Source organism: Pinus tabuliformis, chromosome 7, assembly GCF_031772625.1.
Source record: "Pinus tabuliformis cultivar Carrire ecotype Pingquan chromosome 7, CPIR1, whole genome shotgun sequence".
NCBI lineage: Eukaryota > Viridiplantae > Streptophyta > Pinopsida > Pinales > Pinaceae > Pinus > Pinus tabuliformis.
Window position 1 is genome coordinate 444,503,207 of NC_142293.1, and position 6,000 is coordinate 444,509,206.

Below are 6,000 nucleotides of genomic sequence, written 5' to 3' on the forward strand. Positions count from 1 at the left end.
CCAGCACTTCAATATGCTGTTCTGAAGTCTCCTCCACTATCAGCACATCAGTATGCTGATTCTCTTTGCCCAAAGAATTCTCTGAAGAATTCCCAAGACTGTCAACCAGTCTTTCTCCCAAATCATCTGCTTCCATGATATCTTTCTGCACTCGTTCACTGTACTGAACTCTTTCTTCTGCCATCTCCCTGTCATACTCCGAATTCTTCAACAAATATTCTAGCAATGCAATTTCTTTGTAACATTGCTGAAGCATAACATCATCACTTACAGTCCCTGCATTCATACACAACTTGTCAGTTTGAAAACTACAAGTTTCAACAACCTTAACCATTGGTTCATATACCAGCTCTTCCAGCTGATCCTCTCCTTCATTCACATGAACTTCCTCTTCAACAAAACCTGTAATCACATCACAACTGTCAGCTATAAAAACACAAGAATTCACATTATCCAGCTGATCTGGATCTGCCCAATAATTCAAGAAATCATCAATGATCTCTTCCTCTGTTTCATCAATGGAAACCTCCTCTTCCAACTCAGCTGCTCTGAGTTGCGTACACTTCAACTGTACATCCATCACCTGCTCAAGCTTCTTCAGCTCTTCCATTAACTGCATGTTTATCTGTCGATCTCTTTTCTGTTGTAGCCTCTGCCACTTCACTTTCTTTCCCTTCAGTGGAAAGATCCATCCTCTATTCTGGTTTTCCTGCTCTTGCAGCCATTCCTCTAGTACCTGCAATTGCACTTTCATTACTGCAATCTCTCTTTCTCTGTCTTTTGCAGTCATCTCATCGTTATGGCATTCCTCTGAACCTCTTCTTTGATCCTCCATGATCATCTTCTCACTTGCCATGAGTTGCACTAGCCTCTACGACAGCAATCTCTTCTGCTGTCACTTACCTCACCAAGCCCTCCTCACTCAGTCTTTTGGTAAGTACTGGTTCACTGCCTCTGGAACCTCTTTGAGCACTCTCCTCTGCTCACTCTTTAGGCTATCTCTTCAACTCACCTTCTTCTTCAGGACACTACAATTGTCCTCCTTATTCAGCCTTTAGCTGAATGCCAGGTTCAATGCCATCTTCTCTGCAACCAGAAACTCTCATCACAAAATTTAATCAGAAAAAAAAATCATTTCACCTTCTAAGATCTTGCATGATCTCGCTTCATCTCCCACCTGCACGGCATCTCTGTGCTGCAACATTCATCAGTCTCAAAATATGATCTTATCACATGCAAATAAAAAAACTCATCCTTCAAACAGAGCTATTCCTGCTCTGATACCAAATTGACGCAGCCCAGCCTCTCCAGGCCGCTTCTACCAGGATCTTCCTCTAACTGTGCACATAAAAGCTTGTGTAAACCATGCTTTATAAACCATGATTGGTTGATACGCAGGCTCTTCATATAAATTCTACAAGAACTATATATATGCTACCATATATGCAACCTGCAATTCCCAATTACGCAACACCAGGCTATACAAAGGATGAACCTTCAACCCAACCTGCGCATACATGGCTATATACTTCCATAGTGATCAAACATATATCAACCTCAAAATATAATGGCTGAGCACAATTAAAGGTGCGCTTTACCTCAAGAGTTCAAATGACACAGCGTTGTAATCATACCATACTCGAAGGCATATAAATATATATTACCGCACCAGATTGAATATATCGCTCCACCGAGCCTTTCCGCAGCCGAAGTTATACAGCACCGGTTTCTATAAGCAGGCTCTTACATATCAATCGCCGGCACTGTATATCTTTTCCTCTGGTTATATATATATACGCTTCTAAGTTCTGACCTCAACCTCTGTTGCGTTATACAATTTGAGCAACACAATGCAACTCGCGCAGATCAATCCAATTGGATATAAATTGATGCAGCGTTGCCAGTTTCCCTGTTTCGACGATCCACCTCCGCATGGGTTCACAACTCTCTTATCTGCAATGTTATCGCGCGCCCTTTATTCTTATGCTCTCCAGCCTCCATCCAAGTTTGATACACATAAAATTCAGCCATCACTCACGCAATGGTATTCTTTCCTTCGGCTCCAGACTCAGAGATATATATGTCACAATAATCACACGTATAACAGGTTTATAAAAGTTTCTTAACCAAGCCCGCCTCCTCGGTAATTACGCACACAGCAGGTATTTAATGAATATTCAATGGTTATACAATACGCAAACAATACGCCAACAACAGAGATATCCTCTCTCATCAATATAAGATAATCTATGTGTGAAGGTTTAATAAACTACAGCGACACATACCCCATATCGATACGCTTCTGCTCCCTCAGCCCGATCATCTTTAGTCGCTCCAGAATTCAAACATCACAAATGCATTTAGCAAATAAAGATGGGCATGTTAATGAGACTGTAACTAGACCAGTCGGAGCTGCAGTCGTTTTCTGTGCAGCTATGATTGTGTAGACAGGTTATCGCTGTCACCGCTCGCTTCATTAGGACTACAAACGCTATGTTCTCACCGCCAATATAATCTTGAAGCTACACTCAATTCGATTCGATATGTATGCGTATCGCAATTGCTTCCGCTGCCAATGATGGCTCAGACCACAATTTCCGCTGTCAACGAGGGCTCAAACCACAACTTTCGCTGCGCTAGAACTTTGTTACACCATACAGCAATTTATAATTCTTATGCTGGAGAATAAAAAAAATCATTCACGCCTTCAAATCAACCATGGGATTCCGCAGCGCCATTTAATAAAATTACCAGAATTATATATGCGCCACAGTAATTAAACATCAAAGCAAGATAGCCATGAATACACATTATTCATGCGTTGGGAAATGGAACCATCCGATGTCCATACAATTCGAATTCAGTATGATCATATTCACATTAAAACAACATTCAGAAAGACCTTTACATTCATGGCCAGATATGCAATCTATGGCCCTTACAAACTGCCCGAAGGCTCCTAAGGAGAATTTCTCACACTCACTCCACACATCTCTCCTCTTCAATGCTTTTGAGGCTTAATGATTTATACAATTTAAAAAAAATCATTTAATTAAATGTTCAATCCCTTCACTTCCTCAACAAACCCCTAAATCTCTCAACATCCCTAAAAGATAGACTCTCATCCCTAAGACTTAGAAACTAATTCCAACTTAGGCTCCCTCATTAATTCTAACTCTATTTTCTCTCATATTCCTTAAAAGAATATTTATACAATCCTCACTTTCTCCTATTTTATTAAAAATAACAAATTAATTAATAAAATATTAAGAATTGTCACACCCCCTCTAATCACATATTTACAAATGGAAAAATGGTCTTGATGCTCCTGCATCACCAACCCTGTTACTCCCAGAGTCAAGAATGTGGAGTTCGGCCCTGAGAGATCGTTAAAGATCAGCTCCTCCCTATCTCCTTCCCAGGAAAAGGAGTTGTGTAGCCTGTTGGCTAGTCACCTAGATGCTTTTGCTTGGAGCTATAAGGAGATTAAAGGAGTCCATCCCTCAGTCTGTACCCATCACATATACATCAAAGAGGGCTGTAAACCGGTTAGGCAACCTCAGAGGAGAATGAATCCAGCCCTTAAGGACATTGTCAAGGAAGAATTGCAAAAACTGTTGGATGCCGGATTCATTTACCCCATCTCAGATAGTGAATGGGTGTCCCCTCTGGTGTTGGTTCCCAAGAAAAATGGGAAGTGGAGAATCTGTGTGGACTATCGAGAACTGAACAAAGCTACCAAGAAAGACCATTTCCCTCTACCTTTCATAGATCAAGTGTTGGATGGACTGGCAGGAAAGAAGTTTTTCTCTTTCCTGGATGGGTTTAGTGGGTACAACCAAATCCAAATCAGCCCGGAAGACCAAGATAAGACCACCTTCACTTGTCCTTGGGGTACCTTTGCCTACCGAGTTCTTCCCTTTGGGCTATGCAATGCTCCTGCTACCTTCCAGAGAGCTGTCTTGAGCATCTTCTCGGAGCTGGTCCATGATGCGGTGGAAATCTATATGGATGACTTCACTCCTTATGGGTCCAACTTCCAGGAAGCATTGTCCAATCTAGGAAAGGTCCTAACCAAATGCATTGAGATGAACCTGTCCCTTAGTCCTGAAAAATGTGAATTCCTGATGACTGAAGGGACTGTGCTAGGCCATACCATTTCTTGCCAAGGGTTACAAGTGGATCCTAACAAAATTGCTCTCATCAAGAAGGTTCCACCTCCCCAAAAGGTAAGGGATGTCCGGAGTTTCTTAGGATTAGCAGGGTATTACCGGAGATTCATTAAAGACTTCAGCAAGTTAGCCTCGCCATTGTTTGGTCTGTTGGCAAAAGATGTGGAGTTTAAATGGACTGACGATTGTCAGAGGGCTTTGAATGAATTAAAGGACAAGTTGGTGTCAGCCCCAATCTTGAGAGGCCCAAACTGGGCCCTACCTTTCCACATCCACACTGATGCCTCAAACAAAGCTATAGGGGTAGCTTTAGGACAAGTTGAACAGAAACTTCCATATGCCATTTACTTTGTTAGCAAAAACTTGTCCAAATCCGAGCTGAATTACACTGTAACCGAGAAAGAGTTCTTGGCTGTGGTCCATGCACTGAACAAGTTCCGACATTATATTACTGGCTATCAAACCTTTGTACATACGGATCATGCTGCAATTAGATATTTAATGAATAAACCAGATGTGAATGCTCGTATTATTAGATGGTTACTTTTGTTGCAGCAGTTTGATTTGACCATTGTTGACAAACTAGGTAAAGAAAATGTTGTTGCTGACTTTTTATCTAGATTGGATTTGTTTGCAGATGAGGATGGAACAGTGGATGACCAGATGCCCGATGCACATCTGTTTGCTATCTCAGTACTCTCTCCATGGTTTGCTGATATAGCAAACTACCTTGTTTCAGCACAGTTCCCTCCGCACCTATCTTCAAGGGAGAAGAGCAGAATCATCAGAAAAAGTTCCTCATTTACTTGGATCGGGGGCAATCTGTTCAAGCTTGGCCCTGATCAGATCTTAAGGCGTTGTGTAAGGGAGGAGGAATTCTTTGATATCCTCCTCACCTGTCATGATGGGCCTTGTGGAGGACATTTTGCAGCAAAGAAGACTGCCTTCAAAATCCTGCAGGCAGGGTACTATTGGCCCACACTTCATCAAGATGTCAGAAGATATATCAGCCAATGTGACCGATGCCAAAGAATGGGGAAACCGACTCCAAGGGATGAGATGCCTCTCCAACCTCAAGTGACTCTTGAGCCATTTGAGAAGTGGGGTATGGATTTTGTGGGTCCAATCAACCCTCCTTCGAGGCAAAGGTCTTACATCATTGTGTGCACTGACTACTTGACAAAGTGGGCAGAGACTAAAGCAATCAAGGCAGCAACAGAAGAGAAGGTAGCCGAGTTCTTAAGAGAAAACACCTTCTACAAATTTGGCTACCCAAGAGAGCTGGTCATTGATCAAGGGAGCCAGTTCACATCCAACTTGATTGAAGACCTACTAGCTCACCACAAAATCAAGCATAGGACTTCCACCCCCTATCATCCACAGGCAAATGGGCAAGTGGAAGTCACCAACAGAGCATTGGAAGGGATTTTGACTAAGGTGGTGAGCAGCAGTAGGAAATATTGGGCAGATCGCCTGGTTGAGGCCACATGGGCTTACAACACCACCTGGAAGACCACCACTGGCTTCACACCTTATGAGCTGGTCTATGGGAAGAAAGTTTTGCTGTCCATTGAGTTCGAGTACAACACTTTGAGGATGGAAGCTCAGCTAGATCTAGATCTCAGCCATGCACAACAAGAAAGGTTATTGCAGCTGAATGGACTGGACGAGCACCGGATGCAGGCCCTCCTTCACTCAGAAGTGGTTCAACTTCAGAGAAAGGTGTGGCATGACCAACATCTCCATGACAAGCAATTCCAGCCGGGAGATTGGGCCTTGTTGTATGACTCCAGATACAAAAATTTCAAGGGGAAGCTGAGAACCAGAT